Below are 25,734 nucleotides of genomic sequence, written 5' to 3' on the forward strand. Positions count from 1 at the left end.
AGAACAGTGGGCCTCCAGGACTGGAGTTGAGAACCAGGGGCCGGTTGCATAAAAACCCTTAAGTCAAGAAAACTCTTTTCTATAAGGTTAAAGGTCCCCTTAATGATACACAGGTTGCAAGAACAATCATAAGGGTTTGGGGTGGATTAGACAGAACATATTGATTTATGGTAGTGAGAGCAGGCCCGGATTAACACAGTGAAGTGCCCCAGGGTGACCAAATTTCAAGTGCCCCCTCCCAAAAAAATAATAATAATGTGTGTTCGTGTATTTAACACACACACACACACACACACACACACACATTCTGGTTTCCATGTTTTGTGGGGACATTCCATAGACGTAATGCATTTTATACTGTACAAACTGTATATTCTATTCCCCTAACCTACCCCATTCCCTAACCCCAACCATCACAGAAAACTGTCTGATACTTCACATTTTCAAGAATCATCATTTTGTTTGATTTATAAGCTTGTTTCCTCATGGGGACATCAAAATGTCCCCACAAGGTCACAAAAATACTGGTATTCCTATCTTTGTGGGGACAATTGGTCCCCACAACGTGATAATTACCAGGTACACACACACACACACACACACACACACACACACGCACTCACACACACACACACACACACACACACACACACACATACTTGTATTTCTACCATAATGGGGCCCTCCGTTTTTTGACAAATTGTGGGGTCCACCCTTTCCAGTGGTTCTATGGCCTTATAAAAAATCAAGCAAGATAATAAAAAATTCTTAAAAACAAATATAACTTCAAAGTAACAAAATTCTAACAAAATTTTCCCACATGCGTTTTTTAACATTTTGTGGGGTCCTGGTTCTAACATTTACAGCTTGTGGGGTCCGCTTACACACTTTTCTAGTTTTAAAATCTTTGCGGGGACCACATACACACACTTTTCTAGTTTTTATATCTTAGCAGGGAACAATGTTGATATCTGGAAACTATCAACTTTTTCCACTGTTTGGTTTTGATTATCACAAAAAAAATTTTAATTATAATTTAGACGGGTCTCATCAGAGCAAAAAATCATCAAGACATGAGAGTAACATGAAATTTAAAAACAATGACCGCCAACTCAACAGTTCTTAAAAGAGTCTTTTCTAAATCAATAAGCCATCAAATTTTAGTCTCATCCTGAACTACTTCAACCTACAAGGCACCAACTGAACTGATAGAATTGTATTAGTTACGGAGTGGACTCCTCTAATACTAACATTATAATCACAAACACAATATGATTTTCTAAGCTTTATACAGTTTTGTTAGAGGGGATCTGATTTCTCCTGTGGTCATTTTGCCATTTCTATTCTATTGTAATGTACTTACTATTTAGTCATCTTTGGCTTGTTTGATCGGGCCAAAGCAGGTAATTAACTTCAAAATTAAAACTTTAAATAAAAATGCATTATTCATGTTATCAACAAAGAATATAAGACCCTCTGGCATTATAGTTTTAACATTTTAATATTTTATTCATAAATCTTATTTGGGGCCATGTACAATGCAAAAACATGCATACTGTATGAAAAAAATTACGACTTTGTGTCCACCTTTTGTGCTTTACTTTACTGGTGCTTGCCAAAAATAATATTTTACACATACACGCATAAAGTACATTTTTTCTTTAGTGAGCATGTTTTGGTAACCATACACACCTTATAAAAAGAGATTGGACAACATTTTAGATTTCAAATACATACAGGTAGATACAAAACTTTTACTTTTTGTAATGTAATCATGAAACGTGTTTTACATTGTGTTTTTCTTAGTATAAAACTAAGATCTAAATATATGAAATTGAAAAACATTTTCAATTGAACTTTATTTATATAGCGCTTTAACAATTGTTCATCGTACCAAAGCTGCTTCACGTGAATTAAATACAAAGAAAGCAGAGAAGGGAAAAAAACAAAGCATGGTAGTTTTTAAATATAAAGTCTAGGATGGAGTATTTGAAGCTACATAGAGTAATTTCTTATTAAGTAATGTAATAAATAGTACTACTGTAAGGCCGTATAATGAACATGGCCTAGGATGGAGTACACGGAGGTATTCATTACTATTATTAGTAGAACAGTAGTAGCATATAACAGTCCAATTCCAAACTATATACTAGCCTGTTTACAAAAGAAGGTTGAGATATTATCACAGAAAAATGTAAGAACAACACGGGTAACAAAACCACTAGGGTTAAGAATTAAATCATATTAATGAGAGCAGTTTTACTGTAATGTACAACAAAAGCTTTAAGTTTAACTATTATCAGCAGTCTCCCAGAAAGCGAGCCTACATGCAGGCTATGGTCAAGAGGTTGAAAAAAACCCTTTGCTTACCCAGGAGGGGCAGTTCTCATCTGACACGCTATATCTGCAATACGACTGCAATCCGTAAAGGTGGATTGAGACACAGTGTCACTGATTGCAGCTATAACTCTTATTGCGATTACATGGCATACTATAAATAGAATACTATATAATAAAATTTTAAAAGAATCGACACATTTTAACTTTTACATATCAGAATGTAAAGATAACAATAACATTGTTTCACCCGAAAATGAACATTCTGTTCAATGAAAACAAATCAAAAGAAAGAGACTAAACTTGTTGAAACCTCTTAGAACACATGTCCCGCTGATATCAATGCTGTATGAATGCTAGAGAGAAGGCATTCACCTGTAGTTCATTGTCCTTTTCGTCTTGGCAGAAATGTGATTATTTTATGAAAAATTGACAGGCTTCCAGTTTTGACTTCCTAAAGTTTGAGCTTCTGCATCAATGCAGCGATTACAGTCTATGTTACCTTATTGGAACTTGATTCTTCACAATGAATTTACTTCTGAGTCTTTTAACTGCAGCACATTCATCTGCTGTCCAGATGTTTTTGACAGTAGCTCATTTACCTAAGTAAACATAAAAAAGAACATGTTATATTAGAAAACAGCTTTAAGCTTTTTAAATGAGTTTTAATGCTCCTCAAGGCTGGAATTTATTTAATCAAAACTACACAAAACAGTAATATGGTGAAAAACTATAAAGGTTTTCAAATTAAATAAATCGGAATTGTGACTGAAAATAACTGTGGGACCATGAAAATATATTTAGGCACACATCAGTGTGAGTGACTCGATCGCAGCTCGTAAACCATTTTATAAACACAATTATATTTAAAAACTACAACTCCCAAATGCACTAATAGCAGCAACAGTGAAGTTTCACAGTGTGATTGTCAACTGAGTGGCACAAATAAGTTTGTGCAACAATTACTTTTTTTAATAGACGACAATAGAATGAAAATCACCAACTTTTTTGAGAAAACAACATGATTGACCACAAGGTCATATGTGCAGATCTCAGATCGCTGAGATATTGGGGACAAGACTTCCCAAACCTTTCAAGGTGTGCGTTACCTGACAGAGATACAGACATCTTACATCTCCATACAGTGTGCAAAATAGTTTGGCAGACCGGTGACTAATCTGGTCGATCAACAGAAGGTGAACTAAAACTAAACTAAACTGCTTTGGTGAGCATAAATAAGCGTAAATGTAAGTAATTAGATTTTCGTAAAATATATACTTCTGAATAAAGCATCCATCTTACAGATCAGCAGGACCATCAGTATGAATACACACGTCAATGTGAACAACAAACAAGTATAAATGAAAACTGATGCGAAGCCTATGCTGTCGAGTTCCTACACAAGAAGTATAATGGCTCCTTAATACTAGGGTCACTGACATAAGCAACACACAAGGCCAAGTAGCCTAAACATTGGCTTATCTATATAAATGACTGGATTGAGCATGACGTCACAATTGTGAAGCCACCGGGCCTCCATATTGGTACGCCCAAACATACTATTAAATGAATAGGACGTTATCAGATTCATATCTGAAGTCTCCCTGTGCATTATTACAACGCAAACGTCCTTAGCATGTACATAGTTATTTATTGAAAGTTGTACATTTTACCTTTTAAACAATGACACTATACATTAATCTTCATTACAGTATCAGATCAGCGGACAGAACACAGCATATTTATTATTAATGACAAACCTGCTCATTCTGAAATCGAAAGAAATAATGATGCTTTAAGTACCATATGTGCATGCAATAGTTTACTGGTTTTGTAATTATGTTATACAGTATTGTTTTTGATCGTACAGTAAATGCATTCACAATGTTAATATCATGTATTTTGAAACATTTGATTCAGCAATATAAAAACCCAACCAAATTTCGATGCCGCTGTGCTTATAAAGAGCCATTTTCTTTACTTTACAACTTAAACTTATTCAGAAAAATAACGCTGACCGTGAACATTGGGCATAGCATATGGGGGCTCAAACGATGGCTTCACCTCTCGCTGTTACGTTAAGCATTCTATGCGCAATCCAGTCATTTTTATACAGTTGAAAGAAAAAGTATGTGAACCCTTTGGGCTTACTTGGATTTCTTCATAAATTGGTCATAAAATGTGTTCTGATCTTCATCTAAGTCACAAAAATAGAGAAACACAAGGGCTTTTCACACTGCGCTTAACCCTGGGTTATCTCGGTTGTAAACCCTGCTTTTAACCCTGGGTTAAGGATCGTTTCACACTTGTAATTTAGAAGCAGGATTATCCCTGAAATTAACCCAGGGTTATGAAACCCTGCTTGGAAGCAGGTTTAGCACCGCTTTTGTGGGGTTAACCCCGCATTGTGGTGCCAAACGCATGCAGTGTGAAACGAAGCAGGGTTAGAATGTTATGACCCTAATTAAACACAGCTGAAGTGGCTAATCAAGATGTTCAGGGTTGCTTGATTATTACAGACAGGTGTGTTGGAGACTCCTGACCCAGGGTTTAGGAATGCACAGTGTGAAACGTCAAATTATGAATACCCAGGGTTATCTCTTAACCCCTGGTTAAGTTTGAACAGTGTGAAACATAAAAAAATAACCCAGGATTCCGTTAACCCTGGTTTTAGAATAACCCAGGGTTAACAATTTCAGGTGTGAAAAGCCCTACAGTCTGCTTAAACTAATACCACACAAGCATTATACGTTTTCATGTTTTTATTGAACACAAAATGTAAACATTCATAGTGCAGGGTGGAAAAAGTATGTGAACCTTTGGGTTTAATAACTGGTTGACCCTCCTTTGGCAGCAATAACCTCAACCAAACGTTTCCTATAGTTGCAGATCAGACCTGCTCAACGGTCAGGAGAAATTTTGGACCATTCCTCTTTACAAAAGTGTTTCAGTTCAGCAAAATTCTTGGGATGTCTGGTGTGAATCGCTCTCTTGAGGTCAGGACTCTGACTGGGCCACTCCAGAAGGTGTATTTTCTTCTGTTGAAGCCATTCTGTTGTTGATTTACTTCTATGCTTTGGGTCGTTGTCCTGTTGCATCGTCCATCCTCTGTTAGGCTTCAGTTGGCGGACAGATGGTCTTAAGTTTTCCTGCAAAATGTCTTGATAAACTTTGGAATTCATTTTTCCATCGATGACAGTAATCCGTCCAGGGCCTGAGGCAGCCCTAAACCATGATGGCCTCCCACCATATTTCACAGTTGTGATGAGGTTTTGATGTTGGTGTGAGCTCTGAGAGCTCTTTTGTGCGAGGCACGGTTCACATCAGACAATGCTTCTTCAGAACAGCAAACTCAAAACTGGTGTGTGTTTTTTATTGGACAAGGCAGCTTTAATCAACACATCCAATCTCATCACATTGATTGGACCCCAGGTTGGCTTACTCCTGGCTCTAATTAGCTCTTGGAGAAGTCATTAGCCTAGGGTTTCACATACTTTTTCCACCCTGCACTATGAATGTTTACATGTTGTGTTCAATAAAAACATGAAAACGTATAATGCTTGTGCGGTGTTAGTTTAAGCAGACCTGTGTTTCTCTATTGTTGTGACTTAGATGAAGATCAGAACACATTTTATGACCAATTTATGAAGAAATCCAAATAAGCCCAAAGGGTTCACATACTTTTTCTTTCAACTGTAGATCAGTGGTTTATGTAGCACTAATCATTAAGTGAAATCAAGTATGATAAAATGACTTACAAGATAATAACAACTTCTTTGCTTTTCTGAAGCCATTTTAGTAGAAGGCTCATCTGTGCTTTCATCATTCCACTCATGAAGAGGAAAAGAAAGATTTGGTACCCTTTTCCATCTGCAAAAGAGACAGTTATGTCATGGCATGATTGTCCAGTGTAGTTTACATTCTATTAAAATAACATACAGCAAAAATATTTTGGTAGAAATAAAATATTAAAAATACCAGTGTCAGAGGTATACCAAAATGCTTTCTGCTCTCATCTTTGGAACTTCTAATGTCTGACTGTAATCTGGAATCCTCATCTTCAATTTTCACTGTCATTGAAGTCAATCAAAAGATAAAAAAATCAGGTTCTCCATCCGTCTGTAAAAAGAGTTATTTCAACATATGGTTATACAGAGTTTTTAGGGATTCACCAAAAAGGAAAATTCTTGGCCAAAGCCAAATATAATAACATTCAGCCGAATAATGATCAACCAAACGTTTTCACCATTGCATAAGTTTTTTGCTATATTTATTTCACATTATTTAACAATGACAATTGCAGCAGACATGGGGCCTTTTTCACCTGGTCACTTCATCTTTGTCTCTGACATGTACATGTGTGTGGCTACATCTGATTTGTTAGAACTAAGTGGAAATTTTAAACTGAGTGGACCTTGGTGAAATAGTGTATACTCTCAATGCCTACTCTCAAAATACATTATTTTACAACGTAGTAGTAGTTATATAGAATTACATGGATCAAATAATTTTGTATCGGCAAATGAAAGTGGGTGGAGGAATAAAATTAAGAAATTACAAGCATATAAAAATAGAAAAGAAGAAAATTACAAATAAAGTAAGGTCTAAAAGTATTATTTAGGTACAGAAATAAAATCAAATGAAAAATAACACTGTCTTCTTTTTATAAGTTAAAGGAACAGTATGTAGGATTGTGGCCAAAACTGATATTGCAATCACAAAACTTGTGGCTAAAACTGGTACTGCAATCACACAACTGGTGGCCAATACACAAAATGACAACATAAACATCAGTTGAGGGCTGCAACTCCACTTTTAAAATGACAATATCCTGGCCAGACCACTGTTGTCAGTGATATAAGTATTTGAAATAAAAATGATTTCTTAATGTGTAGTGACATATCAGGGCCATTTTATGATTAATTGATATACATTTCTTACATACTGTTCCTTTAAATATAATTAATTGTTTAAAAGCTACAAAGGTGATTCTCCTTTTGTCTTCTGTTGTTTGATTAACACAATGACACAAACATACACAGATTTATGAGGGTACTGTCAGTTTAAGATTGGATAAGCACAGATCCATATATTGACACATTTGATTACTTTCTGAACTTACTTGCAAATTGTTTAATTATACCTGCAATAACCTTAGTTTAAATAAAGACAAGTATTGTTCCATAGATGTTAAATCTAAATGAGATACTCCATAATGCCATGTCTAGAAACTTGTGTGAGTGAGGGCCCCAAAATGATAGGTCTATAAACCAATGTGTGTTTGAGGGCCCCCTAACGCAGAGTCTAGAAACTGGTGTGTAATGGCCCCATAATGCCATGTCTAGAAATTGATGTGTGAGTTTGAGGGCCCCACATTGTCATGTCTAGATACTGATGTGTTGTAAGGGCCCCATAACGCCAAGTCTAGAAACTTGTGTGTATATGATCTTAAATGTAAATTCATTCATTTAAGGCAGAACCCCACAAAGCCAAGACTGGAAATTGGTGTGTCTAAAGGCCCCATAACGTTGAGTCTAGAAACATGTGTGTGTATGATCTTAAATGTAAATTCATTCATTTAAGGCAGAACCCCACAAAGCCAAGACTGGAAATTGGTGTGTCTAAAGACCCCATAACGTTGAGTCTAGAAACATGTGTGTGCATGATCTTAACTGTAAATTCATTAGTTTGAGGCAGAACCCCACAAAGCCCAGACTGGAAATTGGTGTGTCTAAAGACCCCATAACGTTGAGTCTAGAAACATGTGTGTGTATGATCTTAACTGTAAATTCATTCATCTAAGGCAGAACCCCACAAAGCCAAGACTGGAAATTGGTGTGTCTAAAGGCCCCATAACGTTTAGTCTAGAAACGTGTGTGTGCATGATCTTAACTGTAAATTCATTAGTTTGAGGCAGAACCCCACAAAGCCCAGACTGGAAATTGGTGTGTCTAAAGACCCCATAACGTTGAGTCTAGAAACATGTGTGTGTATGATCTTAACTGTAAATTCATTCATCTAAGGCAGAACCCCACAAAGCCAAGACTGGAAATTGGTGTGTCTAAAGGCCCCATAACGTTTAGTCTAGAAACATGTGTGTGTATGATCTTAAATGTAAATTCATTCATTTAAGGCAGAACCCCACAAAGCCAAGACTGGAAATTGGTGTGTCTAAAGACCCCATAACGTTGAGTCTAGAAACATGTGTGTGTATGATCTTAACTGTAAATTCATTCATTCGAGGCAGAACCCCACAAAGCCAAGACTGGAAATTGGTGTGTCTAAAGGCCCCATAACGTTTAGTCTAGAAACGTGTGTGTGCATGATCTTAACTGTAAATTCATTAGTTTGAGGCAGAACCCCACAAAGCCCAGACTGGAAATTGGTGTGTCTAAAGACCCCATAACGTTGAGTCTAGAAACATGTGTGTGTATGATCTTAACTGTAAATTCATTCATCTAAGGCAGAACCCCACAAAGCCAAGACTGGAAATTGGTGTGTCTAAAGGCCCCATAACGTTTAGTCTAGAAACGTGTGTGTGCATGATCTTAACTGTAAATTCATTAGTTTGAGGCAGAACCCCACAAAGCCCAGACTGGAAATTGGTGTGTCTAAAGACCCCATAACGTTGAGTCTAGAAACATGTGTGTGTATGATCTTAACTGTAAATTCATTCATCTAAGGCAGAACCCCACAAAGCCAAGACTGGAAATTGGTGTGTCTAAAGGCCCCATAACGTTTAGTCTAGAAACATGTGTGTGTATGATCTTAAATGTAAATTCATTCATTTAAGGCAGAACCCCACAAAGCCAAGACTGGAAATTGGTGTGTCTAAAGACCCCATAACGTTGAGTCTAGAAACGTGTGTGTGTATGATCTTAACTGTAAATTCATTCATTCGAGGCAGAACCCCACAAAGCCAAGACTGGAAATTGGTGTGTCTAAAGGCCCCATAACGTTTAGTCTAGAAACGTGTGTGTGTATGATCTTAACTGTAAATTCATTAGTTTGAGGCAGGACCCCACAAAGCCAAGACTGGAAATTGGTGTGTCTAAAGACCCCATAACGTTGAGTCTAGAAACATGTGTGTGTATGATCTTAACTGTAAATTCATTCATCTAAGGCAGAACCCCACAAAGCCAAGACTGGAAATTGGTGTGTCTAAAGACCCCATAACGTTGAGTCTAGAAACGTGTGTGTGTATGATCTTAACTGTAAATTCATTCATTCGAGGCAGAACCCCACAAAGCCAAGACTGGAAATTGGTGTGTCTAAAGGCCCCATAACGTTTAGTCTAGAAACATGTGTGTGTATGATCTTAAATGTAAATTCATTCATTTAAGGCAGAACCCCACAAAGCCAAGACTGGAAATTGGTGTGTCTAAAGACCCCATAACGTTGAGTCTAGAAACGTGTGTGTGTATGATCTTAAATGTAAATTCATTCATTTAAGGCAGAACCCCACAAAGCCAAGACTGGAAATTGGTGTGTCTAAAGACCCCATAACGTTGAGTCTAGAAACGTGTGTGTGTATGATCTTAACTGTAAATTCATTCATTCGAGGCAGAACCCCACAAAGCCAAGACTGGAAATTGGTGTGAGTAGTATTAGCGACCCTGCATCTGTCAAAATTTGATTGATTTATGACCCCTTTGACAGGGGGCGGGGCTATCAATCAAAAGCTGTACAATCTGTCTAGGTTTGAGAATCGTATATCAAGGGTTTTAGACAGCGAGTATCCGGACCGTGCGTGTTTTACGATGTGTCAATCAGCTCGTTGTTTTTCCTGTGTGTGTGTGTGTGTGTTTTATGTCAAGCCTATGCTGTCATGTTTATTGCTGTCAAAAAATAAAGTTTATAGTTTTAGACTGTCCAGGTTCAGTCACTTTTTATGACCGCGGTCTCTCTTTTCCCATCCGTACTCACCAGCCCTCAGCCCCCACTGCGTATCTCACAGAGGGGTCCGGTGTTCAGCGGACCTGTGTGCTGATTTAGACGAAAATCTGTATATTTTAAACTAAATAACATTTTAGCCGCTTCATGAGATCCGTGAGTCTTTTCACGACCCCTGCTCACTATGTTCAGGCGTATTAAAGCTCGATCACCGGTGGTGATAGAGAACGAGCCGAGTGCGCGTTCATATCTGTCGTTTTAAAATAAACGTAATAAATGTAATTCTGTCCGCTGTTGCAAAATAAAGATTTATTTTAGATTTAGGGGTTTCTTGAACCAAGTCTCTGATTAAAACATGTGAATGCGCGCACCGACGGTGACAGAGAACTTACGCTGATGCGCACTTATATCTGACCTTAATAAACTTTTAAATATTTTAATACGTTTTCATCCCATCTTCAGGGTTTGTTTTTATTAATGTCTACTTAAAACCATGTGTGAATATGTGTATATTATACAACGAATCTTATCATGTATGCTCTGACAAAATAAAGCATTATTTTAGATTTTAGGTGGTGCGGACACATATTTATGGCAAATACTGTTGAATATAAACGTTCGTTTTGTCAAAAGTTTCTTTAAAGTCAATAAGGAATCAAACATTTTAGATGTATATGGTTAAACTTAAATCTGATATTTTCTATTGGTCTATTTCTTTAGTATCTGATCAGACACAATGTTTCAGAAGCTGATTTGTGAGGGTCTGTGTGCGTGTGAGATAATTCACAGCAGGGGCGGATTGTAAACTAGTTAGAGACTTTTAAAACCGTGATGGTAAAATGTAATACGGTCCACTCTGAAGAAAAGTAAAGTTTTATTTTAGATTTAGGGAATTCTTGAACCAAGTCTCTGATTAAAACCTTTGAGTGTAACATCACAAATATTTAATATATTCCGTATACGTGTATAGTTTAACCATTCCCTTATGCCATAACCTTAGGCGCCGTCAATACTTCTTTCTTTAGACTAAAGGAAATTTATTTTAACCTAAATAAAAGTTTATTCGCATCACGAAGTCCGTGAGTCTTTTCTAAAGGTCGATCACCGGCGGTGACAGAGAACGCGTCGGATGTACGTTCATATATTTCGTTAAGAAACTTTTAAACGATTAAAGACATATTCATAGCATCTTCAGGGTTTGTTTTTATTATTGGCTTCTTAAAACCATGTGTGAATATGTGTATATTATAACGAATCTTATATTGTCTGCTCTGACAAAAATAAAGTATTATTTTAGACTTTAAGTGAAGTGGCAGCGCGTATTTTATAGCCTACTGTTTAATATAAACGTTTGTTTTGTCAAAAGTTTCTTTAAAGTCACGCAAAAATCAAATATTTTACATGTATCTGGTTAAACTTAAATCTGCTATTATCTATTTAACTATTTTTCTGATCAGTCAGCTTACAGAAGCTGCTCTTATGATCGTGTGTGTGTGTGTGTGTGTGTGTGTGTGTGTGTGTGTGTGTGTGTGTGTGTGTGTGTGTGTGTGTGTGTGTGTGTCAGTGAGGCAATTCACAGCAGGAGAGGGTTGTAAACTAGTGAGTTAGACACTTTTAAAACGTGTTGGTAAAATGTAATACTGTCCACTCTGACAAAAAGTAAAAGGTTTATTTTAGATTTTATAGCAAACACTGCAGGATCTAAAAGTTTGTAACATCACAAATTTATTTAATGAAATATTCAGTACATGTATAGCAACGAATTGTACCAAAACCACCAGAGGCCGACAATTCTTTAGACCAAAGTCTATTTATTTTAAACTAAATAAAAGTTTAATCGAGATCCGTGTATCTGTTCATGTACAGCATACTGTTCATGCATTAAAGATCGAGTCCCCGGTGGGTACAACAGAGAACACCCTGTGGATGCGCGTTCATATCTACCGTTTTAAAATAAACTTAATAAATATAATTCTGTCCGCTCTGACAAAATAAGGTTTTATTTTAGATTTAGGGGTTTCTTTAAACAAGTCTGTGATTAAAACATATGCGCGCACCGACAGTGACGGAGAACTTACACTGATGCGCTCTTATATCTGCCGTTAACAACCTTTTAAACGTTTTAAGACATTTAAGTCCCTCTTATGGTTTGAATTCATTAATGTCACCTAACATCCGAGTGTGTACATGTGTATTTACGATAATGTAACACGATACGCATTGTCAAAATAAAAGGTTTTTCTGAACATGGTATTCCAGTGCGTGTTTTTTGTCTCGCGAGTGCTCGTCATATTTATTGATGTGAAAAAAGTTTGATGTCTAAGACGTTCAGTTTCTGGACGGTTGGTTTTTACCAGCGGTCTCTGATTCTCACCACCCGTTATCACCCACCCAGTAGACCCCAGTGTGTCTGAACAGCGGTGGTGTTCAGCGGCCCGTATTGTTCCTAAAACTCCGTGTTGGTAAAATAAGTGTAATACAGCCGTTGACAAAAAGTAAAAGGTTTATTTTAGATTTAAGGTGATCCACCAGCGCCTTTATGGCAAACACTTCAGGTTCTAAAAGTTTGTAACACCAAGAATTTGTTTAATGAAATATACAGTACATGTATAAGCAATGCACCCGAGTCCATAATCTCCGGACGGGTCGCCAATACTATTTTCTTTAGACTAAAGGGTATTTATTTTAACCTAAATAAAAGTTTATTTGCATCACGAACGCCGTGAAACTGTTCATGCACCGCAATCTATTGTTCACGCGCATTAAAGGTCGATCACCGGTGATGACCAGAGAACGAACCGGGTGTGTGTTCATATAAACTTAATAAATGTAATTCTGTCCGCTCTGGCAAAATAAAAGTTTATTTTAGATTTAGCCATTTCTTTAACCAAGTCTCTGATTAAAACAAGTTACATTTGCTTAGGGCAATAGGCACATGCACACACATATCTGTGGTATTAAAAATAAGGTTTTTAAAGTTTAAGAAATTTAAACATTTGAAAAAAATCAAACATTTTAGAGGTGTCTGAGTAAACTTATATCTAATGTCATATGAGCCGTACCATGTCGCGTTGGTGTCTGTGTGCGTGTCCGTGTCAGTTTATGTATGTGTGTGTTATGCGATCCTAGAGGGCGGGGATGTGAGAGACTGTGAGGGTGTGTGTGTGTGTGTGTGTGTGTGTGTGTGTGGTTATCACGTGGTGGGGGTCCCAAATGATCAATGGTTGGATTTTTATGTGACGGACAGGCCCTAGGTCAGCCTGTGGGGTTAGATACAACTTAGGTTAACATCTATCAACGCATAATAAGCAAACATGAAGTTGTATTGTACCTGTGCGTTGTTGCTGATGTTCCTGGTTTTGTGTATTTTTCTTAAACAAACTTTTGCTTTTCAAACTTAGTCAGTCTTCAGACTTTTGTCTTTTCATGCATTTGTTCGTGGTTTTCCTTCGCTGGCGTCGGTTCGTGTTTGGGATTTTTTTGTGGACTCGTCGGATGTGCATACTTGCGTGTTTTTCTTGAACTTTTGCTTTTCGGACTTGGTCGGTCTTCAGACTTTTGTCTCTTCGCACATTTTTTCAAAGTTTTTCTTCGCGAGTGTCAACCCGTGTCTGAGATTTTGTAAACTCATGTACACGCTTGTGAATTTCTCTTAAACAAACTTTTGCTTTTCAAACTTAGTCAGTCTTCAGACTTATGCATACATATGTTCAAAGTTTTTTTCCTCGCTAGTGTCAAATCCTGTTTGAGATTTTTTTTTGTAAACTCATGTACACGATTGTGTATTTTTCTTAAACTTTTGCTTTTCAAACTTAGTCAGACTTCAGACTTTTGTCTCTTCATACATTTGTTCAAAGTTTTTCTTCGCTAGTGTCAACCCGTGTCTGAGATTTTGTAAACTCATGTACATACTTGTGTATTTTTCTTAAACAAACTTTTGCTTTTCAAACTTAGTCAGTCTTCAGACTTTTGTCTCTTCACACATTTGTTCAAAGTTTTTCTTCGCTAGGGCCAAATCCTGTTTGAGATTTTTTTGTAAACTCATGCACACGCTTGTGTATTTTTCTTAAACTTTTGCTTTTCAAACTTAGACAGTCTTCATACTTTTGCATACATTTGTTCAAAATTTTTTCCTCGCTTGGGTCAAATCCTGTCTTGAGATTTTGTAAACTCATAAAAATCCTGTTTGAGATTTTTTTGTAAACTCATGCACACGCTTGTGTATTTTTCTTAAACTTTTGCTTTTCAAACTTAGACAGTCTTCATACTTTTGCATACATTTGTTCAAAGTTTTTCTTCGCTAGTGTCAAATCCTGTTTGAGATTTTTTGTAAACTCATGTACACACTTGTGTATTTTTCTTAAACTTTTGCTTTTCAAACTTAGTCAGTCTTCAGACTTTTGCATACATTTGTTCAAAGTTTTTCTTCGCTAGTGTCAAATCCTGTTTGAGATTTTTTGTAAACTCATGTACACACTTGTGTATTTTTCTTAAACTTTTGCTTTTCAAACTTGGGCAGTCTTCAGACTTGTTCTTAGTTCTATCTGCTCAGACAATATTTTGCATTCATCAATCGTCTTGTTTTCTTTGTAAGCGACATCATATATCTGTGATTGTTTTTGTGAATACAGATTGTTTCATTTCTATAGTTTATGCAACATTTTGGCAAACTCTTTAAACTAGTGCTAGATGATTAAAACAACAATGCAAAGTATGTTTTAGATTTAATTACTAAATCTTTCACGACGAAACAGCGATGATAGCATTATGTCTGAATCTGTAAACTTGTAACACCACCAATAGCTCGATGTACATAACGAAGACTGCAAAATAATAAAGAGTGATTAAATTAAGATGCAAACATCTACAATTTGGCAATGTTCATGAGTTTACAAAAAATCTCAAACAGGACACGACACCACCGAAGAAAAACTCCGAACAAATGCATGCAAAAGTCTGAAGACTGACCAAGCCCGAAAAGCAAAAGTTCAAGAAAAATATGCAAGTGTGTACATGAGTCCACAAAAAAAATCTCAAACAGGACACGACACCAGCGAAGAAAAAACTTTGAACAAATGTATGCAAAAGTCTGAAGACTGACTAAGTTTGAAAAGCAAAAGTTTAAGAAAAATATGCAAGTATGTACATGAGTTTACAAAATCTCAGACAGGATTTGACCCAAGCGAGGAAAAAATTTTGAACAAATGTATGCAAAAGTATGAAGACTGTCTAAGTTTGAAAAGCAAAAGTTTAAGAAAAATACACAAGCGTGTGCATGAGTTTACAAAAAAATCTCAAACAGGATTTTTATGAGTTTACAAAATCTCAAGACAGGATTTGACCCAAGCGAGGAAAAAATTTTGAACAAATGTATGCAAAAGTATGAAGACTGTCTAAGTTTGAAAAGCAAAAGTTTAAGAAAAATACACAAGCGTGTGCATGAGTTTACAAAAAAATCTCAAACAGGATTTGGCCCTAGCGAAGAAAAACTTTGAACAAATGTGTGAAGAGACAAAAGTCTGAAGACTGACTAAGTTTGAAAAGCAAAAGTTTGTTTAAGAAAAATACACAAGTATGTACATGAGTTTACAAAATCTCAGACACGGGTTGACACTAGCGAAGAAAAACTTTGAACAAATGTATGAAGAGACAAAAGTCTGAAGTCTGACTAAGTTTGAAAAGCAAAAGTTTAAGAAAAATACACAATCGTGTACATGAGTTTACAAAAAAAAATCTCAAACAGGATTTGACACTAGCGAGGAAAAAAACTTTGAACATATGTATGCATAAGTCTGAAGACTGACTAAGTTTGAAAAGCAAAAGTTTGTTTAAGAGAAATTCACAAGCGTGTACATGAGTTTACAAAATCTCAGACACGGGTTGACACTCGCGAAGAAAAACTTTGAAAAAATGTGTGAAGAGACAAAAGTCTGAAGACTGACTAAGTTTGAAAAGCAAAAGTTTAAGAAAAATACGCAAGTATGTACATCTGATGAGTTTACAAAAAAATCTCAAACACGAATTGACGCTAGCGAAGGAAAACTATGAACAAATGTATGAAAAGACAAAAGTCTGAAGACTGACTAAGTTTGAAAAGCAAAAGTTTGTTTAAGAAAAATACACAAAACTAGGAACATCAGTAACAATGCATAGGTATAATATAATTTCATGTTTGCTTATTATGCGTTGATAGATGTTAACCTAAGTTGTATCTAACCCCACAGGCTGACCTAGGGCCTGTCCGTCACATAAAAATCCAACCATTGATCATTTGGGACCCCCACCACGTGATAACCACACACACACACACACACACACACACACACCCTCACAGTCTCTCACATCCCCGCCCTCTAGGATCGCATAACACACACATACATAAACTGACACGGACACGCACACAGACACCAACGCGACATGGTACGGCTCATATGACATTAGATATAAGTTTACTCAGACACCTCTAAAATGTTTGATTTTTTTCAAATGTTTAAATTTCTTAAACTTTAAAAACCTTATTTTTAATACCACAGATATGTGTGTGCATGTGCCTATTGCCCTAAGCAAATGTAACTTGTTTTAATCAGAGACTTGGTTAAAGAAATGGCTAAATCTAAAATAAACTTTTATTTTGCCAGAGCGGACAGAATTACATTTATTAAGTTTATATGAACACACACCCGGTTCGTTCTCTGGTCATCACCGGTGATCGACCTTTAATGCGCGTGAACAATAGATTGCGGTGCATGAACAGTTTCACGGCGTTCGTGATGCAAATAAACTTTTATTTAGGTTAAAATAAATACCCTTTAGTCTAAAGAAAATAGTATTGGCGACCCGTCCGGAGATTATGGACTCGGGTGCATTGCTTATACATGTACTGTATATTTCATTAAACAAATTCTTGGTGTTACAAACTTTTAGAACCTGAAGTGTTTGCCATAAAGGCGCTGGTGGATCACCTTAAATCTAAAATAAACCTTTTACTTTTTGTCAACGGCTGTATTACACTTATTTTACCAACACGGAGTTTTAGGAACAATACGGGCCGCTGAACACCACCGCTGTTCAGACACACTGGGGTCTACTGGGTGGGTGATAACGGGTGGTGAGAATCAGAGACCGCTGGTAAAAACCAACCGTCCAGAAACTGAACGTCTTAGACATCAAACTTTTTTCACATCAATAAATATGACGAGCACTCGCGAGACAAAAAACACGCACTGGAATACCATGTTCAGAAAAACCTTTTATTTTGACAATGCGTATCGTGTTACATTATCGTAAATACACATGTACACACTCGGATGTTAGGTGACATTAATGAATTCAAACCATAAGAGGGACTTAAATGTCTTAAAACGTTTAAAAGGTTGTTAACGGCAGATATAAGAGCGCATCAGTGTAAGTTCTCCGTCACTGTCGGTGCGCGCATATGTTTTAATCACAGACTTGTTTAAAGAAACCCCTAAATCTAAAATAAAACCTTATTTTGTCAGAGCGGACAGAATTATATTTATTAAGTTTATTTTAAAACGGTAGATATGAACGCGCATCCACAGGGTGTTCTCTGTTGTACCCACCGGGGACTCGATCTTTAATGCATGAACAGTATGCTGTACATGAACAGATACACGGATCTCGATTAAACTTTTATTTAGTTTAAAATAAATAGACTTTGGTCTAAAGAATTGTCGGCCTCTGGTGGTTTTGGTACAATTCGTTGCTATACATGTACTGAATATTTCATTAAATAAATTTGTGATGTTACAAACTTTTAGATCCTGCAGTGTTTGCTATAAAATCTAAAATAAACCTTTTACTTTTTGTCAGAGTGGACAGTATTACATTTTACCAACACGTTTTAAAAGTGTCTAACTCACTAGTTTACAACCCTCTCCTGCTGTGAATTGCCTCACTGACACACACACACACACACACACACACACACACACACACACACACACACACACACACACACACACACACACACACACACACACGATCATAAGAGCAGCTTCTGTAAGCTGACTGATCAGAAAAATAGTTAAATAGATAATAGCAGATTTAAGTTTAACCAGATACATGTAAAATATTTGATTTTTGCGCGACTTTAAAGAAACTTTTGACAAAACAAACGTTTATATTAAACAGTAGGCTATAAAATACGCGCTGCCACTTCACTTAAAGTCTAAAATAATACTTTATTTTTGTCAGAGCAGACAATATAAGATTCGTTATAATATACACATATTCACACATGGTTTTAAGAAGCCAATAATAAAAACAAACCCTGAAGATGCTATGAATATGTCTTTAATCGTTTAAAAGTTTCTTAACGAAATATATGAACGTACATCCGACGCGTTCTCTGTCACCGCCGGTGATCGACCTTTAGAAAAGACTCACGGACTTCGTGATGCGAATAAACTTTTATTTAGGTTAAAATAAATTTCCTTTAGTCTAAAGAAAGAAGTATTGACGGCGCCTAAGGTTATGGCATAAGGGAATGGTTAAACTATACACGTATACGGAATATATTAAATATTTGTGATGTTACACTCAAAGGTTTTAATCAGAGACTTGGTTCAAGAATTCCCTAAATCTAAAATAAAACTTTACTTTTCTTCAGAGTGGACCGTATTACATTTTACCATCACGGTTTTAAAAGTCTCTAACTAGTTTACAATCCGCCCCTGCTGTGAATTATCTCACACGCACACAGACCCTCACAAATCAGCTTCTGAAACATTGTGTCTGATCAGATACTAAAGAAATAGACCAATAGAAAATATCAGATTTAAGTTTAACCATATACATCTAAAATGTTTGATTCCTTATTGACTTTAAAGAAACTTTTGACAAAACGAACGTTTATATTCAACAGTATTTGCCATAAATATGTGTCCGCACCACCTAAAATCTAAAATAATGCTTTATTTTGTCAGAGCATACATGATAAGATTCGTTGTATAATATACACATATTCACACATGGTTTTAAGTAGACATTAATAAAAACAAACCCTGAAGATGGGATGAAAACGTATTAAAATATTTAAAAGTTTATTAAGGTCAGATATAAGTGCGCATCAGCGTAAGTTCTCTGTCACCGTCGGTGCGCGCATTCACATGTTTTAATCAGAGACTTGGTTCAAGAAACCCCTAAATCTAAAATAAATCTTTATTTTGCAACAGCGGACAGAATTACATTTATTACGTTTATTTTAAAACGACAGATATGAACGCGCACTCGGCTCGTTCTCTATCACCACCGGTGATCGAGCTTTAATACGCCTGAACATAGTGAGCAGGGGTCGTGAAAAGACTCACGGATCTCATGAAGCGGCTAAAATGTTATTTAGTTTAAAATATACAGATTTTCGTCTAAATCAGCACACAGGTCCGCTGAACACCGGACCCCTCTGTGAGATACGCAGTGGGGGCTGAGGGCTGGTGAGTACGGATGGGAAAAGAGAGACCGCGGTCATAAAAAGTGACTGAACCTGGACAGTCTAAAACTATAAACTTTATTTTTTGACAGCAATAAACATGACAGCATAGGCTTGACATAAAACACACACACACACACACAGGAAAAACAACGAGCTGATTGACACATCGTAAAACACGCACGGTCCGGATACTCGCTGTCTAAAACCCTTGATATACGATTCTCAAACCTAGACAGATTGTACAGCTTTTGATTGATAGCCCCGCCCCCTGTCAAAGGGGTCATAAATCAATCAAATTTTGACAGATGCAGGGTCGCTAATACTACTGGTGTGTCTAAAGGCCCCATAACGTTTAGTCTAGAAACGTGTGTGTGTATGATCTTAACTGTAAATTCATTAGTTTGAGGCAGGACCCCACAAAGCCAAGACTGGAAATTGGTGTGTCTAAAGACCCCATAACGTTGAGTCTAGAAACATGTGTGTGTATGATCTTAACTGTAAATTCATTCATCTAAGGCAGAACCCCACAAAGCCAAGACTGGAAATTGGTGTGTCTAAAGACCCCATAACGTTGAGTCTAGAAACGTGTGTGTGTATGATCTTAACTGTAAATTCATTCATTCGAGGCAGAACCCCACAAAGCCAAGACTGGAAATTGGTGTGTCTAAAGACCCCATAACGTTTAGTCTAGAAACGTGTGTGTGTATGATCTTAACTGTAAATTCATTAGTTTGAGGCAGGACCCCACAAAGCCAAGACTGGAAATTGGTGTGTCTAAAGACCCCATAACGTTGAGTCTAGAAACATGTGTGTGTATGATCTTAACTGTAAATTCATTCATCTAAGGCAGAACCCCACAAAGCCAAGACTGGAAATTGGTGTGTCTAAAGGCCCCATAACGTTTAGTCTAGAAACATGTGTGTGTATGATCTTAAATGTAAATTCATTCATTCGAGGCAGAACCCCACAAAGCCAAGACTGGAAATTGGTGTGTCTAAAGGCCCCATAACGTTTAGTCTAGAAACATGTGTGTGTATGATCTTAAATGTAAATTCATTCATTCGAGGCAGAACCCCACAAAGCCAAGACTGGAAATTGGTGTGTCTAAAGGCCCCATAACGTTTAGTCTAGAAACGTGTGTGTGTATGATCTTAAATGTAAATTCATTCATTCGAGGCAGAACCCCACAAAGCCAAGACTGGAAATTGGTGTGTCTAAAGGCCCCATAACGTTTAGTCTAGAAACGTGTGTGTGCATGATCTTAACTGTAAATTCATTAGTTTGAGGCAGGACCCCACAAAGTCAAGACAAGAAACGGGTGTGTGTAAGCGCTTAACCTGACAGATACCTTTGAAGTAATGTAATAACCATAGTAGTGACTGCGGTAATGAAACTATATAATGAACAAGTCATTATGAATAGTTTGTGATAACAGTGCCTTTATTACTCCTTAACCTGTGTGATGGCACCATACTCACTTGTGTCATTATTGGATGAGTGATGTGTTATGGACGGGTTAGTCTCTGATGCAGAAGCCTGCTGTTTTGGCTCCTGAAAAAAATAATAAAACCTTATGAAGAACTGACAAATGTACTGTATTCAGACATTTCCAAGTGACAAAACTTAGCTTGTGAGAAGAGTCTTACATAGCATATAGTTTAAATCTAAACACATGCCAGGGCTCTAGAGTGCGACCAAAAATAACTGTTTGTGAACAAAGGAAAACATTTAGACGCATAAGTGACTGATCCGATCGCAGCTCATAACCGGCACTTTATAAACATAAATGACAACAACGTCAAAAGTGTGGAAACGATTGGTCACATTGCTGATAACACAAAAAAATGCTTAAACCATTCAAGATGCGTGTACCTGACGGGGATACAAACATCTGACAAACATTATACAGTAAAAAAAGTTTAACCTCATTAGACCAGAGCTTTGGTTTGTCTTTTTTGGGGTTAGAAAGAATCAATAAATATAATAACCAAATATTTTTCTTTGAACATGAAGCAGTGTAATTGTCCACGTTTGTGTATAACAGGTTCCAGTTACACAGAATTAAGTGTTAATGTGCAAACAACAAAAAAATGTGATGTCTAGGTATGTGGACATTTAGGAGGTTAATTTCTAGAAGACAACAAACCAATGACGATTCTAATCTACATTCACACTGCCATCAAAATCCGATTTTCTGTTCATATGTGACACATGTGTCAGACGACTATTTTCACATTGACATGCCATAATACACTGAATAGTATAGATGAATGTCATTCTGGATTGTTGGTGAATAGCCACTATGTTCAAACAAGACTGTAACATTAGGGAGAGGTGGCAGAGTGATGATCTGGACTGGAATATTGGGAAGTAAGATGGTAGGTCCCTTTAGGGTCCCTGAGGACATCTAGAAGATATGAAGAGTTTGTTTCCAAAACGAAATAAATCCATTTTGACAAATTTAGGTAAAACCTGTTTCCTATACCAAGAAAGCGACAAGATGAAAACCACTATTTTCTGTTACAAACTTTCACATAGCATCTTTAGGTTATAAAACAATAAAAAATTCAAATCCATAACTTGATTTTCAAAGATTTATTATAAAAACGAATTATTTTTCCAGAAAATCCAATAAATCCATGACAAGTTTTTTTTTCAAAATGCTATAAATCTTTGAATCAATATATAAATGTGCATTTATCTTTGCCATTTTATATTCATTTAGTTGACTAGTTGTACACACTAATTAAAAAAAGAAACATTAATGTCATTAATCAAAACACTTACTTTGTCATATTAAGATCACTGTCATTGCTGCGGTTATACTTGACGTCGACGCTTAACATTTTTCACAGCGATCAGCTGTAAAATGTTTTGGTCCTGCTCGATTTTCGTTGACTTTGTTTAAACTAATGTAAAGTTTTTCAAAGATCCGCTGGGGTCAATGTGTTAACATGAGAAGCTTAATGCTGTCGGGAGAACAAGCAACCGTCTCTCGAGTGCCTCCCACGTAAATTATTAGATGTTGATGGCCTACATTTCTTCCCAGTCACAGAAAACCATCACAGGTTTATCAATGCCATTAAAGTTTTATTTTGTTTGTGTTTGTTTGTTGATCACGAAGTACAAAGTAGAAAAACTAGGATTCCGTGTACTGAACGCGCTGCCATTGATTATTTACAATGCGGATATTGGATTTTGCGTAAAATTAAGAATTTACTTTCAAATACTGACCTGATGACCTGATTTTGGCAGTAACTCATTTTTTTTTCAAAAATGGCGTTTATCGCGTTTTGGTACCAAACTCTTCATGTGTTCCTAAAAGAGGTTTTTTACTATGGGATATAAAAGGAATCATGCCTTCTGAAGTAAATGTACTTTCATTGAGGATAAAACACCTTTCCATGCTGCAAAAAGCACCACTGACTATTTTAATTCATATGGGCATAAAATAAGAAAGAAATCAAGGTGGGACCACCATTATCCTCTGATCTTAGTCCTATTTAAGAGCCTGTGCAGCATCATTATATGAAAGATATGTGAGGTGGACAGCACTATAATTCAAAACATAAATTAAGGGATGCAATACTAGCGTCTTTAAAGGGACATTAGACTATTTTTAAAAATATTTTTATTTTCTAGCTCCCCTAGAGTTCAACATTTGATTTTTACCGTTTTGGAATCTATTTACCTGATCTCCGGGTCTGGCGCTACCACTTTTAGCATAGCTTAGCCAATCTATTGAATCTAATTAACCATTAGCATCGCGCTAAAAAATAACCAAAAAGTATCAATATTTTTCCTATTTAACTTGACTCTTCTGTAGTTACAATGGCCCTCATTTATCAAAAGTGCGTACACCAAATTTCTAGCGTAAACCTTGCGTACACCCAAAACCACGGTGACTTTGAGATTTATCAATATGGACGTTGGCGTACGGCACGCTCAAATCCTACGCCAGCTCAGGAGGTGGTGTACGCACATTTTGAGTTAGTGCAGAAATGCGCAAACACTTCCTAACACCACAAAACCCACTGACAAACTAAAATATATGATATATTATGACCCACTGTAAAAAAAAAACATAGTAATAAACTTCAGTGTTTATTTTTATGCAACAATGTTCAATGTTTAATTTGTGAGACTTTACCAAAGCATTTGATTTGTATGCATATGTATTCCTTCAGTTGAGAGGCTGTGCGCTTTACCTGACGTTTCAGAGCGAGCATGTGAACGGAGCTTAGCGGGAGCGGAGCGTTGAGGGGTGCGGTAATATTACCATCAGAGCGCCTTTCCGAAAATTGCTACCGCTCGTTGAACCCAGAACGCCCTTTGATAATTTGCTAGTTCGAGAATCTGTAAAAACGTCTAGCAATAAGTTATGGAATTCAAGCCTTATACATAAGTGTAAAGTAAAAATCAAAGTTAAGATTGAGCAGGAAGAAAAAATTGAAAGGGACGGCGGAGAGACTGTAAAGAATTAGCAAATATTCTTCCTGGAATCTGAAGCGGCACATTGCAAGAAAGCACAAGGATGTGCTACGAAAACATGGTAATGCAATAAAAGGTAAGATAGTTACGTACCATTCGATGATAAATAAATACAGATGAGGTAAGGTAAAATGCTTGTGTTGAATGGAGCCGTAAATCCGATCATGATGACATGCGGACAAAATTATGGCCACGAATGATTTTTTATGCTACATTATGGACACTTCTTTTTCTTATTTAGTCTAAACTAAAGTATGGCCATAAATTTTGAATTTGTTCCCAATATTCAACAGTTTGTTCCTTGGAATTAATTATTATAATATTTCGTAATTACTATTACAATTATTATTACTTCAAATTATGAATTAGCTTAGTAAAACATGTGGATGTCGTGGAAACAAATTGTTAATTTGAATTATATCCGGAGCTCCGTATCAAACTGGATCTAAGATACAGCTAACAAACAACTGTATGTAAATACAGAACAACACACTACAAAAGTTACTACATCATTTTAAAATATTATTAAAAAAAAATTAACTGAACCATTAAGCAGACCTAGAATTTAGTTGTAGGCAACAGTAAATAATAATAATAATAAATAATTATTCTTCTAAATGTCAATTAATAATAAAAATAATAATAAGAATATTACAAATTGTCATCCAATTATTAATGTGTCTTTAATCCCACTCTTTAAACTCCCAAATAAAACAATTTTGTTTCTTTTCACTTCCCCGGATTCTCTTCTTTGCCGTCTTTCGTGTGTCAATGGCGTAAAATGAGGGCGTGGGGTGAGGCGGAGACTAGGGTTGGGTACCGAAATGCGGTGCCCTTATGGCACCGAAGCCTATATGGGCGGTACCTACCGGACCGAATCAGAACACAGATTTCGGTGCCTCATTTCGGTGCCTCTTAATGCATGAACGGTTGACTGAAGTATTTTGCTCTCAGTAGCGCAAAAAGCATAATCACACAAGCACAGCACAATCGCTAGTTAAATTATACTGCACTCATATGGTGTAAATAATTTCCTCACAAAATTCACGTGAATGTGAAAGTCGGAAAGATTTGATAATACAGAGGATTCAAGTTTGATTTCTTCGCTTAACTTAGGTGAGTTTGTTCATATTTTACATTATTGTAGTTTTATATTAAAAAACGGAAACCAATCATTCGTTTTGAAAAATCTAAGGATCTTAGATTTATTTATGTTATAGGGCGGATAAAATGTTTACCGTCTATTCGTTTTTGTTAAACGTTAAGCGAGTCATTTTACATTTTTATTGTTGTTCTGTTTTAATAAAAAAAATAATAATGAACAAATAAGCATTCGTAGTAATGAAATTTATGTCAATTAAATCTTTCATTTATTTGTGTTTTAACGCAGATACCATCCGTCGAATTCGTTTTATTAATAAACAAGCAATATAAGCAAGTTTGTCATTGGAGCTACTATTTTATTGGAGTTGAGTTTTTCATTAAGAGTAATAATGAACAAACATTTAAAAAATTAATTTTATTAATAAATGGAAATATTAAATAATCTAATGTTAAAG

General features: G+C 36.3%; 1 protein-coding gene and 1 long non-coding RNA gene across 2 annotated transcripts in view; both read right to left on the bottom strand.

The window, feature by feature from the left end:
* LOC129440319 (uncharacterized) overlaps positions 1-25,734 on the bottom strand; it is a 193,782-nt gene that overhangs the window by 30,893 nt on the left and 137,155 nt on the right. The window lies entirely within an intron of this gene.
* On the bottom strand, positions 1,735-22,354 carry LOC141358816 (uncharacterized). Its single transcript, XR_012365266.1, has 4 exons — positions 21,163-22,354; positions 6,316-6,456; positions 6,096-6,207; positions 1,735-2,939 (listed from the first exon to the last, which is right to left on the bottom strand). It is a non-coding gene; the product is annotated as an uncharacterized lncRNA (long non-coding RNA).

Source organism: Misgurnus anguillicaudatus, chromosome 22, assembly GCF_027580225.2.
Source record: "Misgurnus anguillicaudatus chromosome 22, ASM2758022v2, whole genome shotgun sequence".
In the NCBI taxonomy this organism is placed as follows: Eukaryota; Metazoa; Chordata; class Actinopteri; order Cypriniformes; family Cobitidae; genus Misgurnus; species Misgurnus anguillicaudatus.